Source organism: Spinacia oleracea, chromosome 2 (genome assembly GCF_020520425.1).
Source record: "Spinacia oleracea cultivar Varoflay chromosome 2, BTI_SOV_V1, whole genome shotgun sequence".
Taxonomy (NCBI): domain Eukaryota; kingdom Viridiplantae; phylum Streptophyta; class Magnoliopsida; order Caryophyllales; family Amaranthaceae; genus Spinacia; species Spinacia oleracea.
In genome coordinates, this window is record NC_079488.1 from 3,237,514 (window position 1) to 3,256,508 (window position 18,995).

Genomic DNA, 18,995 nt, shown 5'->3' on the forward strand with positions numbered 1-18,995 from the left:
GCTGCGCGCACATGGCCAGCGATGGCTGTGTGCGTGTGGCCCATGGGCGTGCGTTGCGTGGGATTGTTGCGTTGCGATTAGATCGTTTTGAAATTTTAATTTGAAATTTTCAGTTTACGTAATTTTAATTAATTTTAAAATTAATAATTTAAATTATTTTCTTGGATTTTAATTTTGAATATTGTAATTATAATAAATTTTATTTATTCTAATTATTTTACTAAAATTAAAATCATGAATTAATTTAAATACGACTGAAATTAAATTAAATTTATGGATTCAATTATAAATTTATATGAGCTTTAATTTTAATTAAATTTGTATGTTTCCGGTTAGACTAGAAATACATATTTATGTTTAAAATTAGTAAAGCATATGAATTTATTGGTTTAAGTGGGAGCCCCTTTTAGCCAAAACTCTTGATTAGGTCTACAAATCCTTAAGGTTAAAACAACTTGATTAGAATTAATAAGGACTGAATAATTTGTAGATTATTGGTGCCCTTGATTAGTTGCTGCAAATGTTTATGTGATGCATTATGTGTTTTACTAACCAGCTATGTGGGCCATTCATGATAATGAATGGGTGAATGGTATATATTGTATATGTATTGTTTTGCAGGTTATGAAGTGACTAGTATGGCCCAAATAGGATAGAAAATATGGTCTGCGTACCATTAATTTGAATGTAATTGGTCTAAAGTACCAAAGTTGTTTTTCAATTCAAATATGGTATGCGTACCATCAAATAGTTGTAATTAGTTTTAATTATACCTTATCCTATTTGAAGAAAATGGTGCCTCCCACGGAGATTTTCAAGACGGACTTTGAAGTTAAAGCTTCAAGATGAAGTCGGGCCATACTAGATCACATTTTTCTTATGCATGTTTTAAGTTATTTATTGCTTTTAAATATGTCTTAAAATGCATGAGATCAAAGCTTGATTTGAAGGAAATAATGCCCTTGGTCCAAGTATGCATTCAATGTTAAGTCTAATAAATGCGGTTCAGTATCAATTAACAAGTTAATAATTCAGTGAGATCAAGTGAGCTGAATGCCTAGCTAGAGGCCGCTTCAGTTCAAGTGGAATTAATGATATTAATCCACAGCTTACTCTTGACTGAACCCGTAGGGTCACACAAATAGTACGTAAACGGATCAAGTATTTAATGGCATTAAATACTCCATCTATGGATATTCGGAATCGACGGATCTTGGTTTCAGTGGGAGCTGAGATCGTCACAGGCAAGAAATGAATACTCCGGAAACGATGATATTGCCGGAAACGGAAATATGGATCGTATCGGAAATATAAATATTATCCAAGTCGTAGATGTTGCCGGAAACGGAAACATGGTACGTATCGGAAAATATTATCGGAAATGGAAATATTGCCGGAATCGGAAATATTGCCGGAAAAGGAAATATTGTCAGAATCGGAAATATTATCGGAATCGGAAAATAATTCCGGAAACGGAAATATTAAATATTTGTTCGAAACGGAAATTGATTCCGGAATCGGAAATATTAAATATTGTTCGTATCGGAAATGAATTCCGGAATCGGGAATTTAATCGGAAGCGTATCGTACGAATTAGCATCGGACGAGGCCCGCTAGACGAAGGCCCAGCACGAAGCCAGGCCATCGCCCAGCGAGCCAACACGCACCATCGCGTGCCAAGCCTCGACCAGGCCCAGCGCAAGGCCAGGCCCAGCCAAGGCCAAGGGCGCGCGCGCGAGAGCATAACAGCAGTGGGCCGAGCGCTGTGCGCCTAGCGTGGGCCGCAAGGCTTGCGCGGGTGTACGGTGCTCGTGCAATGCTTGTGCGGGAATCCTGAAGCAATCGGGATTCGAAATATGATTAAATCCTAAAACTATTAGATAATGATTATTTAATTAGAGTCCTAGTAGGGTTATAATTAAATAAATTAGTATCCTAATAGGATTCCAAATCCTTTTCCATAACTCTATAAATAGGTGCCTAGGGTCACATATTTAAAGAGATTATTCAAGTATTCAAAGTGAGTTTTTGAGAGCAAAATTCAGTCATACATTTGCCTATAAAGTGCCGAAAATAATAGTACCTTAAGGGCGATTCTAGTTGGTCAATCTTAAGGCGGATCCGGACGTACTGTGGACTATCTACGGAGGGACGACACTTGGAGTCCTAAAGACTTGTTCTTGTTCGGTTCGGGTGCAGCTAGGGAAGGCACGCAACAAAGAGTATGCATCTAAACTATGCTAAATGATTATGTGTAAATAATATGCTTTCCTGGCTTTATGGTTTTTCCGCATGATTTATGTATTGTCATATGTATCATAACCTAACAGTGGTATCACGAGCCTCTTATTATTTTCATAATCTAAATTTCATGAACATGGTTAAATATTACAAATTTACAAGAATTAAAAGGGGTGATTAATTTTCGTAATTATTAATTAATTGCAAATTGCGTTTATTTAATTATACGTACGAAGTTTTTATGGCAGTTTCTTCGTTACTCATCCAAATCGAGTGATTTTTGTGTCAATTCCGCATGTAAAAGGCATTCTAAAATTTTGACAAATTCGAAGCCTAACTATGACTTTTCGGAGGTTTTAGTTTTTCGAATGCAAAATTTCGTAAATTTAAGATGTTAAATTAAATATTTGCGATTCTTGTTGATAAATCTTGAATTTTTGATTGACCTGCTGTATATGTTTAACAAGTTTGAATTCCTAGCCTTGTTAATTATGCAATCTAATTTGTAATTATGATTAATTTGTTGGAAATTGGAATAATTTAGAATTAATTTGATTTTCATAATTAATTATAATTTAATTAGATACCTATGATTAAAAACCACCATAAAAATTGTAAATTTATGATAAATTTTAAATTTTTATGACCTAGACTTGAATCCATGTTAATCGGAAATCAATTGAATAATAAATTTTCGATTTTCGCCCTAAAATTATGAAATTAATATTATTTATTAATTTGTCATTAATTTTAAATATAAATTTTTAAAATTTTATGCGATTCGTTCATATAACTTGCACGCACAAAGCAATGGACGCTACGTGTTACCCTTAAGGGGTGTTGTATAGTGCGGGCATGTGACGACGAGCAAGGGAGCTCGTCGCCCATGCGGCACGAATGCAATGAGCAAGGCCATGGTGCACGAGCACAAGGCAGCAGCCCTGCCTTGTGTCGTGGGCTATGAGCAATGGACGAATGGGCGAGGGCGAATGCAAGGCACAGCAGTCGCGTGTGGGCAGCAAGCGAGCTGCGCCACAACGCGCACTGCCTCGCGCAAGCGCGCGGAGCCTCGCGCGCAGCGAGCGCAAGCTCGCGTGCCACAAGTGCTACGCCCAACGTCGATGCCTCGCGCAGTGAGCGCTGGCTCGCACAAAGCGAGCGCTGGCAAGCGCGCGCAGCGAGCGCTGGCCCGCATAAAGCGCGCACTGGCGAGCGCGCGCAGCGAGCGCTGGCTCGCATAAAGCGAGCGCTGGTGAGCGAACGCAGCGAGCGATGGCTCGCGCGCAGCGAGCAACAGCTCGCGTGGTGACTTGCGAAGGATAGCAGCAGCAGCGATGCGACGCAGCGCATGGGCTGCGCGCACATGGCCAGCGATGGCTGTGTGCGTGTGGCCCATGGGCGTACGTTGCCTAGGGTGGTTGCGTTGCGATTAGATCGTTTTGAAATTTTAATTTGAAATTTTCAGTTTACGTAATTTTAATTAATTTTAAAATTAATAATTTAAATTATTTTCTTGGATTTTAATTTTGAATATTGTAATTATAATAAATTTTATTTATTCTAATTATTTTACTAAAATTAAAATCATGAATTAATTTAAATACGACTGAAATTAAATTAAACTTTTTGGATTCAATTATAATTTATATGAGCTTTAAATTTTAATTAAATTTGTATGTTTCCGGTTAGACTAGAAATACATTTTTATGTTTAAAATTAGTAAAGCATATGAATTTATTGGTTTAAGTGGGAGCCCTTTTAGTCATAAACTCTTGATTAGGTCTACAAATCCTTAAGGTTAAAACAACTTGATTAGAATTAATAAGGACTGAATAATTGGTAGATTATTGGTGCCCTTGATTAATTGCTGCAAATGTTTACGTGATGCATAATGTGTTTTACTAACCAGCTATGTGGGCCATTCATGATAATGAATGGGTGAATGGTATATATTGTATATGTACTGTTTTGCAGGATATGAAGTGACTAGTATGGCCAAAATAGGATAGAAAATATGGTCTGCGTACCATTAATTTGAATGTAATTGGTCTAAAGTACCAAAGTTGTTTTTCAATTCAAATATGGTCTGCGTACCATCAAATAGTTGTAATTAGTTTTAATTATAGCTTATCCTATTTGAAGAAAATGGTGCCTCCCACGGAGATTTTCAAGACGGACTTTGAAGTTAAAGCTTCAAGATGAAGTCGGGCCATACTAGATCACATTTATCTTATGCATGTTTTAAGTTATTTATTGCTTTTAAATATGTCTTAAAATGCATGAGATCAAAAGCTTGATTATGTTGCATGATTAAGGATTTTAGTTCACTTAAAATCTAACCAACATAGTAAGAGCCTTAAGTTCCAAACTTAAAAATTGAGTTAAAAGGTGCCATGCCAAAATATAAACTTGCTTGGATATCCTTTACATCAATCTAGTAATAGTTTTCGCTCAGCGAGGTGTTACTTATTGGTCCTAAAGGGGCAAGGTACACAAATAATTGTGAGTACATGTTAGTTTTGGTGAAACTCAACGATATAAGTAAGGAGTCCTTTTATGTCGTGGCAAAATCGATAGGTTTACCTAATAAGTTCTTAGACGTACCTATCAACCAAGAATAGTTTCTAGACTATTAGCAAAAGGCTTTTGCTTACCTAAGATGTTTTAGGATTAAGTCGACAAACTGTGCTTAGTTCTTCAATGATTTTAGGATCTTGGAATCATTTTATTCACACCTGCCGGAACACATAACTTGAATAAAATGCTTAATGAACATTGAATTATGCATGTATGCTAGAATTTAAGTTTATTAAGAGAAACTGTGAATGGTTATTTATTTGTTTATTCTTTTCAATTGTAGTTTTTAATATGGAAAACAACAATTCATTCAACATTCGATCAATTCTCGAAAAGGAGAAGTTGAACGGGAAAAACTTCCTTGACTGGCAAAGGAACTTGCAAATAGTTCTTATGCAGGAAGAAAAGGAGTATGTCCTAGAAGAGGCGATGCCCGAAGCCGCAGGCGACGGGGTCACTCAGGCAGCCCTCAATCGTTGGATTGATGCCAACAAGGATGTGAAATGTCTAATGCTCGCCACCATGAGTGCGGATCTGCAGAAAACGTTCATCAACTCAGATGCTTTCACAATCATCAGTGAGTTGAAGAACATGTTCCAAGATCTGGCTCGAGTCGAAAGATTCGAGACTCATAGGCAAATTCTTGAGACCAAGCTTAAGAAAGGCGAGCCCGTAAGTCCACATGTTCTCAAAATGATTGGACTCATTGAGAATATGAGTCGGCTGGATCAGCAATTTTCTCAGGAAATGGCTATAGACACCATCCTCCATTCTCTTCATAGCGAGTATGATCAGTTCAAACTGAACTACAGTATGAATAGTCTGGACAAAACGCTCACTGAGCTTCACGGTATGCTGAAGACCGCTGAAAAGACGCTCAAAAGTGATAAGCAGGATGTGCTTATGGTGCGTGGGGGCAAGTTCAAGAAATCTGGAAAGAAGAGGAATGCTAAGAAAGGTGGCAACAAGGCCAGCCCAACTAAGCAAACTGGCGCCAAATCTGTAAAGAGGAAGGTCAGTCAACCCACTTCTGTATCCGAATGCTTCTACTGCAAGAAGAAGGGGCATTGGAAGAGAGATTGCTTGAAGCTAAAGGAAGATCAGAAGAACGGAACAGTCGTTCCATCTTCAGGTATTTTCGTTATAGACTGTATACTTGCTAATTCAACTTCTTGGGTATTAGATACAGGTTGTGGCTCACACTTATGTTCCAATCCACAGGGACTAAGAAGAAGTAGAAAGTTAAGCAAGGGTGAAGTCGACCTACGAGTGGGAAATGGAGCCGGATTGCTGCATTAGCTGTAGGAACTTACTATTTGTCGTTGCCCTCCGGGCTAGTTTTGGAACTGGAAGAATGTTTCCATGTTCCAAGTCTTACTAAAAACATCATTTCAGTTTCTTGCTTAGATGCTAAGGGATTTTCCTTATTAATAAAAGACAATAGTTGTTCGTTTTATTTTAAAGAGATGTTTTATGGATCTGCTAGATTAGTCAATGGACTTTATTTATTAGATCACGACAAACAAGTATATAACATAAATACCAAAAAGGCCAAAAAGGATGATTCAGATCTCACCTATCTGTGGCATTGTCGATTAGGCCATATAAACTTGAAACGCTTAGAAAGACTTCAAAAGGAAGGAATTCTAGAACCATTTGACTTAGAAGATTATGGTAAATGCGAATCATGTTTACTTGGAAAAATGATAAAGCAACCTTTCTCTAAAGTTGGAGAAAGAGCAAATGAACTATTGGGTTTAATCCATACAGATGTATGTGGACCAATGAGTACAAATGCTAGAGGTGGTTTCAGCTACTTTATCACTTTCACTGATGACTTCAGTAGATATGGTTATGTCTACCTAATGAAGCATAAGTCTGAATCCTTTTACAAATTCAAGGAATTTCAGAGTGAAGTAGAGAATCAATTAGGCAAGAAGATTAAGGCACTGCGGTCTGATAGAGGCGGTGAATATCTGAGCTATGAATTTGATGACCATCTGAAAGAATGTGGAATTCTATCAGAATTGACTCCTCCAGGAACACCACAATGGAACGGTGTGTCAGAACGGAGGAACAGAACCTTGCTAGACATGGCCAGGTCAATGATGGGTCAGGCCAACCTTCCATTAGAATTTTGGGGACATGCACTAAATACAGCTGCACTCACTATAAATAGAGCTCCGTCTAAAGCTGTCGAAAAGACTCCATATGAGTTATGGTTTGGAAAGCCTCCAAATGTGTCTTTTCTTAAGATTTGGGGATGTGAAGTATACGTCAAACGATTAATTTCAGACAAACTTCATCCAAAATCTAACAAATGTATCCTTGTGGGCTATCCAAAGGAAACAAAAGGGTATTACTTCTACAATACATCTGAGAACAAGGTGCTTGTTGCTCGAGATGGTGTCTTTTTGGAGAAAGATCACATTTCCAAACTCTAGAGAATGCTCATGGTCAATCTAGAAATGTTACCCCGATCTCAACCGGAAAGGTACTTAGGTATTTTGACGAACGAGAGCTATGACGTTCTATTACTTGAAAGTGATGAACCTGCGACTTACAAACAAGCTATGACGAGCCCTAGCTCCAAGCAATGGCAAGAAGCCATGCAATCTGAATTAGACTCCATGTCTGAAAACCAAGTATGGGATTTGGTCGATTTGCCAGATGGCTACCAAGCCATTGGAAGCAAATGGGTTTTCAAACTGAAAAAGGACAAGGATGGGAAACTTGAAGTTTTCAAAGCTAGATTGGTTGCAAAAGGTTACAGGCAAGTCCACGGTGTGGATTACGATGAAACCTTTTCACCAGTTGCAATGCTAAAGTCTATTCGGATAATGTTAGCAATCACTGCATATTACGATTACGAAATATGGCAGATGGATGTCAAAACTGCTTTCTTAAACGGCGTTTTAACAGAAACTGTGTTTATGACACAGCCTGAAGGTTTTGAGGACCCAAAGAATGCTAAAAAGGTATGCAAGCTAAAGAAGTCAATCTACGGATTGAAGCAGGCATCCAGGAGCTGGAATATACGTTTTGATGAAGCAGTCAGTGACTTTGGTTTCATCAAGAACGCAGACGAATCTTGTGTATACAAGAAGGTCAGTGGGAGCAAAATTGCTTTCCTAGTATTATATGTCGACAACATATTACTTATCGGAAATGACATTCCTATGTTGAACTCTGTCAAGATTTGGCTTGGGAAATGTTTTTCGATGAAAGATCTAGGAGAAGCACAGTACATATTGGGCATCAAGATTTACAGAGATAGATCTAAAAAGATGATTGGACTTAGTCAAAGCACTTATATCAATAAGGTGCTTGATAGGTTCAAGATGGCGGACTCCAAGCGAGGCTACCTACCCATGTCTCATGGAATGACTCTAAGCAAGAATCAGTGCCCAAAAACACTTGATGAGCGTAGACGAATGAATGGGATTCCATATGCATCATTGATTGGTTCAATTATGTATGCTATGATATGTACACGCCCGGATGTTGCGTATGCACTCAGTGCTACGAGCAGATACCAGTCAAACCCAGGAGAGGCGCATTGGACTGCTGCCAAGAATATTCTGAAGTACCTGAAAAGGCACAAAGATGACTTCCTGGTCTATGGTGGAGATGATGAATTAATTGTTAAAGGCTATACGGACGCAAGTTTCCAAACCGACAAAGATGATTTCAGATCACAGTCTGGGTTTGCCTTCGGCCTCAACGGAGGAGTAGTAAGCTGGAAAAGTGCTAAGCAAAGCACCATTGCGGATTCTACAACTGAAGCGGAGTACATTGCTGCACATGAAGCAGCAAAGGAAGCTATATGGCTAAGGAAGTTCATAGGTGAATTTGGTGTAGTCCCCTCCATTAAAGGACCAATAGCCCTGTATTGTGATAATAACGGAGCTATTGCACAGGTGAAGGAGCCTAGACACCACAGAGAGTCAAGCATGTACTTCGTAGATTTCACCTTCTACGAGAGTTCGTTGAAAGAAAAGAAGTCGAGATAAGAAAAATTGGAACTGATGATAACATATCAGATCCATTGACTAAACCTCTGCCGCAGGCGAAACACAACTCGCACACTGCAGCTATGGGAATCAAACATATTGGAGAGTGGCTTTGATATCCTTGTTTAATGTTTTAAAGTTTTAGAGTTTAAATCTTTGTAAAACATTATTGGTTAATCATTCACAATAAATGAAAAGAATTCATTTTTCCATTTAATTTGTGATTTATTAAATGATGAGTCCCTTCAATTTGACGATATATTCAAGATAGACTGTCAGGACCAGTCCTGTGACTAAGAAATGTCTATCAAGTGAACTTGAATGTCAAAGGTTGAAAATGGTCCCTAGTCGGAGTTTTTTATAAAATTGGACGCATAGAAAACGTTAGACGACTAGAATGCAAGATGACTAGTAGTTCTGTTTCTTGAACTATGTGGACATGGCAATGTCATAATCATTTGCATAGATACTTACTTTGGGAAGACTAGTATCGGACAAGACCTATGAAACTTTACTGTAAGAGATGAAAATCTGTCATAAGTAAATTTCATTAAAATTATTAGACACTAAATCCTCAATACCTGAGTGATTTGAGATTACTTGTTTGAGAACTGGTTGCTTTGACGTTGACCAACCGTCGCACCGTAAAAGGAGGCTATAAAGGCAACGCTCAGGTAATCACCTATCAAACGAAGTCTAATCTCAAGATCGCAAGATTGGGATTGTCCTCCCATAAATCGGGATGAGATGCTTAAAAGTTGTACAAGGCCACTCGGAGAGCTAGAAACTGTGAAATGCATGGCCGTGCTCGGATGAGTCATAGGCTATGATTATCTGTTTATTTGATCAGTTGAACTCTGAAACCGAGGAACACCTCTGGACATAATAAGGATGACAACTCTTACCTTATGTTCAAGAGCTAGCATCGAGCGACAAAGGAATTAGGAAATGCACACTTGTCCCTAAGGACAAGTGGGAGACTGAAGGAAATAATGCCCTTGGTCCAAGTATGCATTCAATGTTAAGTCTAATAAATGCGGTTCAGTATTAATTAACAAGTTAATAATTCAGTGAGATCAAGTGAGCTGAATGCCTAGCTAGAGGCCGCTTCAGTTCAAGTGGAATTAATGATATTAATCCACAGCTTACTCTTGACTGAACCCGTAGGGTCACACAAATAGTACGTAAACGGATCAAGTATTTAATGGCATTAAATACTCCATCTATGGATATTCGGAATCGACGGATCTTGGTTTCAGTGGGAGCTGAGATCGTCACAAGGCAAGAAATGAATACTCCGGAAACGATGATATTGCCGGAAACGGAAATATGGATCGTATCGGAAATATGAATATTATCCAAGTCGTAGATGTTGCCGGAAACGGAAACATGGTACGTACCGGAAAATATTATCGGAAATGGAAATATTGCCGGAATCGGAAATGTTGCCGGAAACGGAAATATTGTCAGAATCGGAAATATTATCGGAATCGGAAAATAATTCCGGAAACGGAAATATTAAATATTTGTTCGAAACGGAAATTGATTCCGGAATCGGAAATATTAAATATTGTTCGTATCGGAAATGAATTCCGGAATCGGGAATTTAATCGGAAGCGTATCGTACGAATTAGCATCGGACGAGGCCCGCTAGAAGAAGGCCCAGCACGAAGCCAGGCCATCGCCCAGCGAGCCAACACGCACCATCGCGTGCCAAGCCTCGACCAGGCCCAGCGCAAGGCCAGGCCCAGCCAAGGCCCGGGGCGCGCGCGCGAGAGCACAGCAGCAGTGGGCCGAGCGCTGTGCGCCTAGCGTGGGCCGCAAGGCTTGCGCGGGTGTACGGTGCTCGTGCAATGCTTGTGCGGGAATCCTGAAGCAATCGGGATTCGAAATATGATTAAATCCTAAAACTATTAGATAATGATTATTTAATTAGAGTCCTAGTAGGGTTATAATTAAATAAATTAGTATCCTAATAGGATTCCAAATCCTTTTCCATAACTCTATAAATAGGTGCCTAGGTTCACATATTTAAAGAGATTATTCAAGTATTCAAAGTGAGTTTTTGAGAGCAAAATTCAGTCATACATTTGCTTATAAAGTGCCGAAAATAATAGTACCTTAAGGGCGATTCTAGTTGGTCAATCTTAAGGCGGATCCGGACGTACTGTGGAATATCTACGGAGGGACGACACTTTGAGTCCTAAAGACTTGTTCTTGTTCGGTTCGGGCGCAGCTAGGGAAGGCACGCAACAAAGAGTATGCATCTAAACTATGCTAAATGATTATGTGTAAATAATATGTTTTCCTGGCTTTATGGTTTTTCCGCATGATTTATGAATTGTCATATGTATCATAACCTAACATGATTATGTTGCATGATTAATGATTTTAGTTCACTTAAAATCTAACCAACATAGTAAGAGCCTTAAGTTCCAAACTTAAAAATTAAGTTAAAAGGTGCCATGCCAAAATATACACTTGCTTGGATATCCTTTCCATCAATCTAGTAATAGTTTTCGCTCAGCGAGGTGTTACTTATTGGTCCTAAAGGGGCAAGGTACACAAATAATTGTGAGTACATGTTAGTTTTGGTGAAACTCAACGATATAAGTAAGGAGTCCTTTTATGTCGTGGCAAAATCGATAGGTTTACCTAATAAGTTCTTAGACGTACCTATCAACCAAGAGTAGTTTCTAGACTTTTAGCAAAAAGGCTTTTGCTTACCTAAAATGTTTTAGAATTGAGTCGACAAACTGTGCTTAATTCTTCAATGGTTTTAGGGTTTTGGAATCATTTTATTCACACCTGCCGGAACACATAATTCGAATAAAATGCTAATGACTTGTTGCATGATTGCTTTCATTTTCAAGTTATTATTCATGATAAATGTTTAGACTTTGCATGCTTCAATGTATGTTTTTAATTATTGTTTATAATTAAATATCTTTCACTGCAATAAATCCTTTTAGAAAGGTAACAGTAAATTTCCTTGATTGGTAATGAATCCAAGAACGATTCACGTAAATGAGAGAAAATGAGCAATTTAATATGTACGTTTCTTATAGCAACTTTTATGGTTGTTTTCGAGTATCAAAATCGAATGGCAAACCAATTGGTGCTTGTGAATTCAAAATACACTGTAGTTTTGAGATCATAAAGCATTGAGCTTAAACGCTCAGCTTTACCAATGGTTAACAACCTAATATCTTTTTCCATTTAATTCTCGAATGAGTCTAGACCCTAGACATTCGAATAGATCGATGCTTAGAGAACTTTAGAAGCTTCTGGTAAGATCATCTAGTTGAAACAGAATATTCAACATAAATGGTAAGAACTTTGTTGGAGTGACATTGGACATGTCTAACAAAGTATAAAAGTCAACACTAAAGAATTCAATTCTTAAGACTATAAGAAAGGGTACAAGAAATAGGAAAACGAGGAACAAATGAAAGGAATTTACGATTCCGTTTCTACCTATAAGTTTATGTTTAAAGAGAAGTGACCTAGCAATCAAACTTCCTTGGTATCATATACCGCTTGAGGTTCTTACTTCGGTAATAACTCAAACAATGGAAGCTAGGATACACTAATGACCTACAAGTGGGAAATGAAGCATGTCAATGCTACATTAGTTGTAGGGTCATCTAGTTTGTTTTAAGTCCTTTCAAAGGCTGGAACTTAATGGATATTTTGTTCCATAATCAACATACCTAAATTTCTGTTTTCAAACACAGAAAGACTCACATTCAAGAAAAACCAAAACAATGTTTGTTTGTTTATTTGAATGAAATGGTCAATTACAGGTTGAGTCAATATGCTTGATTAAAACAAACAACTCTTTAAAGAACTTTACTAGGTTCAAATCAACCCCTTGATTTGAGTTCCACTAATCTTTGGCATTGTTGCTTAGACCATATCAACAAGTTAACATTCAAAAGCTCTATTTTGATGGACTTTTGAAAGTTGATTGATTTCTAGATCATTTTAAGACAACTAGTCTTACTTGTTGAAAGTAACAAAAGATATGAACTATTGTTAGAACGCCTAGACAATAGAGTTCAAAGCTAAAGAAAGATTTTATGACTTTATTATTTCACATGGATTTGAGTGAATATAGGTTTATTTACTCAAATGTGATATAAGTTGAATCTGTTTGGCTAGTTCAAAGATTCAGAAGTATAAAATCCACTTGGCAAGAAATCATAAAGATCTAGGTTAGATCATGTGGATGATTACTTGAGACCAAATATGATCATCAATGATTTTGTGTTGTAATTTCACAATCTAGGTCCATAAGATATGGCATATCTTAGTTGGAATAATCGAAGTCAATTAGTACTTGATTCGATTAATGATGAATCATAAAGACTTTTCCTATAATTTCTAAAACAAAATGCTCAACTACCACCAAACTAAACCAAATTCGTCAAAGCTATTGAAAAGTAATTTCAGAATAACTTTTCATAAAATATATCTAGAGAGTTGAAAAACTCAGTGGGAGCTTAGTGTTTGTCATTCGACAAACTAAGGCCCAAGTCTAGATATATGTTTCATTGTGATTTATTCAAATGAGACACAAGGGTATTGTTTCTACCACGAATTTTTGAGAACATAATGTTTGTTTGCTCGAAATAATGTCCTTTTGGAGATTCGTTTCCAAAATGACAAGTGGGAGAAAATAGACCTCGAAAGTCTTCGAGGCGAACAACAAACATAAACGGACATTCCGGAGGCTTTTCGAAGTGCTTCAGAAAATCCGAACTTATTCTGTAAGGACTTTACAAGTGGCTTTAAAGAATAGACATCTCTTAGAAGACTTTACAAGTGCTTCAAGGAGAACAGAATATTCAAAGGACTTTCAAGTGGCTATTGATATTCTATCGTTTGATGTTCTATACCCAAGTAGGCATAGAATTCAAGTCACTGAAACTATGAGATTCTTCTATTAGATAGTGAAGAAACATAGAGATCAGGTCAATGAAACTATGAGATTCTTCTATTAAATAGTGAAGAAACCTACAACTTGCAGTCAAACTATTATCATATAGATTAATGAGTTTGTGACTTGTAAGAAAGCTATGACGAAATATAGATTCCCTAAAATGGTTAGAGGCCATATATAGACTATATGTTTAATTGGTTAAAGGCCATAAAACATACTCAATGTTTTGATGACAAAATTGAAATTTTGTTGATTTGCAAGAATAGTTTCACACCTATTGGTTGCAAGTTTGTTTTAAGGATAAAAACCATCAAACATGAAATTGTGTTCACACACAAAGCTAGATTAGTTGCTAAAGGTTACAAGCAAATTCACGGCGTGGATTGTGTTGAAACCTCATGCATAATCGTAATGCTCAAGTCTATAATTCAAGCAATGATTGCATATTGGTACATATGACAATTGGATGACAAAACGTATTCCTCAATCAAATGTTGGAAGAAAACTATGTACATGGCATGTCATAGGATTTGTGGATCCAAATAAATGCTTGAAAAGGAATGCTAACTTATGAAATCTAAGTACAGATTTAAGCAAGCAATTGGGAATTGGAACTGTATTTTAGTGAAGCTAATAAGCATTTTAGTTTCATAAAATATACATGATTCTTATAGATATATAAGAAGTTTAGTGGGAGTACGTAAAATTTAATTGGTCCTATGTGTATCACACATATCTCTCTATTGTGAAATAACATTCAAATGCTAATGACTTAGATTTGAAATTATTCATCAATGATGGACCATGGCGAAACTTAGTACATACTGGGTATTAAGATCTATTTACAAAGATCTTATAATATTGTTTTGGATTAAGTAATGGCATTTACTAAATCAAACACGAAATACTCCATTGGAGATATTCGACCCATGTGAATAAATCTAAGGAAAGGATGTTTGAACTATGTATAAGCATTTACTAAGTTAAACATCAAAGAATCTAAGTAAGATTCTTAAACCTATATTATATGTCAAAGAATTTAGTTGGATTTAGTATCTACTGAAACTAGATGAGCTAAAGTTACATGAATAGAATTCAATTGGGAATTATTCTGCAAAAGAATTTATCATGTGTGATATAATATGAGGATCGCCAAAAACGTATTGTATGACTTTAGCCATGACGAACATATACCAATCTCTATTGATCTAAGTAAAGATCAACTAGATTGAGATCAAGAATACTTATGGTACTTGAAAAGGTACATAGGAATAGTTCTTGATTCAAGGAAATAAAGATATGCTAAATATTGATGCTACACGCATAAACACTGGCAAAGGATCAAGCAAGACCCTTTGGAGTTAACCATTGATAAGGACGAGCTATAGAGCATCGTGTTTTGAAATGGCAACATGGATTGGAGACCATGAGTTGTTGCGTGGGAAATTAAAATAATAATTTCTATGTTCTAAGATATAGTTGGAGAGTCTTCCACATATCTATGAACTGCTTGGATAGGTAAATCCAAACAAAGCATCACTAGCAACCTATACAGTTGAAGTAAAAGTAATTATTGCCTAAGAAGCAATAAAACAGGGTTGTTTAAAGTTCTTCACTGAACTTGGGTAGATCACCTATCTGCTGGCTTGATGGTTCTTCATTGAAAAATGCGTAGAACCACTCTTGAAGCAAGAAAAACGTCTGCTAACTTGATGGTTCTTCATTGCAAAATGAGTAAAACCACCATCAAAGTAAGAAAGACTAGATCACATAATAAACAAACTCGAAAAGATCTTATCATCATATCTCGAAGAACATTCGATGAAAAGGATATTAAGATTGGCAAAGCATGATAACTAAACCTATGCATCAAGTGAGAAGCAACACTCACGTTGTAGCACTGGAAATCAAGCATAGCTTTGAATTCCATGAACTGTTTTAAAGATGGGTTTGAGGCCCATGGTTGTAAAACAATGGGGTTGAACATTTATCATATATGAAATGTATTTTCATATTCCATTTAATCTTGGTTTAGTATTAAATGATGAGTCCCTTCAATTTGACGATATATTCAAGATAGACTGTCAGGACCAGTCCTGTGACTAAGAAATGTCTATCAAGTGAACTTGAATGTCAAAGGTTGAAAATGGCCCCTAGTCGGAGTTTTCTATAAAATTGGACGCATAGAAAACGTTAGACGATTAGAATGCAAGATGACTAGTAGTTCTGTTTCTTGAACTATGTGGACATGGCAATGTCATAATCATTTGCATAGATACTTACTTTGGGAAGACTAGTATCGGACAAGACCTATGAAACTTTACTGTAAGAGATGAAAATCTGTCATAAGTAAATTTCATTAAAATTATTAGACACTAAATCCTCAATACCTGAGTGATTTGAGATTACTTGTTTGAGAACTGGTTGCTTTGACGTTGACCAACCGTCGCACCGTAAAAGGAGGCTATAAAGGCAACGCTCAGGTAATCACCTATCAAACGAAGTCTAATCTCAAGATCGCAAGATTGGGATTGTCCTCCCAAAAATCGGGATGAGATGCTTAAAAGTTGTACAAGGCCACTCGGAGAGCTAGAAACTGTGAAATGCATGGCCGTGCTCGGATGAATCATATGCTAAGATTATCTGTCTATTTGATCAGTTGAACTCTGAAACCGAGGAACACCTCTGGACATAATAAGGATGATAACTCTTACCTTATGTTCAAGAGCAAGCATCGAGCGACAAAGGAATTAGGAAATGCACACTTGTCCCTAAGGACAAGTGGGAGACTGAAGGAAATAATGACCTTGGTCCAAGTATGCATTCTATGTTAAGTCTAATAAGTGCGGTTCAGTATTAATTAACAAGTTAATAATTCAGTGAGATCAAGTGAGCTGAATGCCTAGCTAGAGGCCGCTTCAGTTCAAGTGGAATTAATGATATTAATCCACAGCTTACTCTTGACTGAACCCGTAGGGTCACATAAATAGTACGTAAACGGATCAAGTATTTAATGGCATTAAATACTCCATCTATGGATATTCGGAATCGACGGATCTTGGTTTCAGTGGGAGCTGAGATCGTCACAAGGCAAGAAATGAATACTCCGGAAACGATGATATTGCCGGAAACGGAAATATGGATCGTATCGGAAATATGAATATTATCCAAGTCGTAGATGTTGCCGGTAACGGAAACATGGTACGTATCGGAAAATATTATCGGAAATGGAAATATTGCCGGAATCGGAAATATTGTCGGAAACGGAAATATTGTCAGAATCGGAAATATTATCGGAATCGGAAAATAATTCCGGAAACGGAAATATTAAATATTTGTTCGAAATGGAAATTAATTCCGGAATCGGAAATATTAAATATTGTTCGTATCGGAAATGAATTCCGGAATCGGGAAATTAATCGGAAGCGTATCGTACGAATTTGCATCGGACGAGGCCTGCCAGACGAAGGCCCAGCACGAAGCCGGGCCATCGCCCAGCAAGCCAGCGCGCCACAAACGCACCAGCCAAGGCTGCGCCAGGCCCACCGCAAGGCAGGCCCAGCGCGCGCCAAGGCTGCGGCAGCGTGTGGGCCTCGTGGCAATGGGCTGCGAGCTCGCGGGCTGCGCGCGCGCGCATGGCGCCCCTCGTGGGCTGCTGTGCGTGCGTGTGTGTTTGTTTGCTATACGAATCCTAAAGCAATCAGGTTTCGACATATGATTAAATTCCTAAACCTAAAAGGATGAATTAATTAAATAAGAATTCTATTAGGATTCTAGTTTAATTAATTCGTATCCTAATAGGATTACAATTCCCTTTCCATACCTCTATAAATAAAGGCCTAGGGTCATTATTTTGAATAGAGTATTCAAGTATTCAAAGTGATTTTTGAGAGCAAAAATCCAGTCATAAAATTGCCTATACTAGCCGAAAATTCTAAGTACCTTAAGGGCGATCCTAGTTGGTCAAGCTTAAGGCGGATCCGGACGTGCTGTGGACTATCTACGGAGGGACGACACTTGGAGTCCTAAAGACTTGTTCTTGTTCGGTTCAGGCGCAGCTAGGGAAGGCACGCAACAAAGTGTATGCATCTAAACTATGCTAAATGATTATGTGTAAATAATATGCTTTCTTGGCTTTATGGTTTTTCCGCATGATTTATGTATTGTCATATGTATCATAACCTAACAAAAGGTTCGATGATGAAAGCATAAAAACTCCACTTGACAGCGCATCTCCTATAAAATAAACGAATCTCGATTCCCTATTTCATTTCACACGAAACCTGCTATTTATGGAAACTTTCTAAAAATAGTAACTGCCATAAAAGGTAGCTTCTAAAAGTGGCAAATCATAAAAGATAGAAACCTGTCAGAATTAGGTGTTGCATTCCAACATAAATCCTAAATGAGATAGAAAACTGCGAGAATCCTATTCCTAATAGGATTCGGAAATAAGAGTTACGTATTAATTTAAATCCTAACGAGCCTAGAGTTCGTAACGGGCCCAGACGCATTCCGTCACAAATTGATACGCGCTAAAAGACTCAAATTAATCTCAAACTCTACGGATTTTAGAATCCAAATCTGACTAAACAAAAACTGCCCAGACCCTATTTTCAACGCCTGGCTCTGGGCGCCGAAATCTTCGGCGCCCAGGCCTGGGCGCTGAAAATACCTGGGTACGTCTCTTTTCCTAATTCTCTGCGGATTAGAACTCTGCAATTCTATCTTTCCACGAACTCTTCCCTATAAATAGGCCCCTAGTTTCGACGTGAAAGGACAACAACACATAGTATATTCTGAGTATTGACTCGAAACCCCTTAGCCTAAGCCTCTCACTGCGAAACTGTTCACGCGTTCTGTCGCAATCGATCCATAAATCGAACAGAACGTATCCTGTCCCATAATCGAGATTCGTTAAATAAAAAGGAGAAATAGCAAAGTCAAAGTGGTTAGTTTTCTGAGAATCGTGACGCACCTCTCAAGGGTGCGTCGTAATGTGTCCCTTTTCGATGATTTAACTGCTTTCCTCGCCCTTTTTATGAACTGTTAAACTAACCTAATCTGATTGTTCTATCACGCCTAATAAATATAATATTTTTGGGAAATCGGATTATCATGCTAGGTCTCTTAATGTTATTTAAATCACATAATCACGATCGAATTAGTATTATATGCTGCATATTGCTAAAATCAATTCATATTAGTTTAATAGTTAA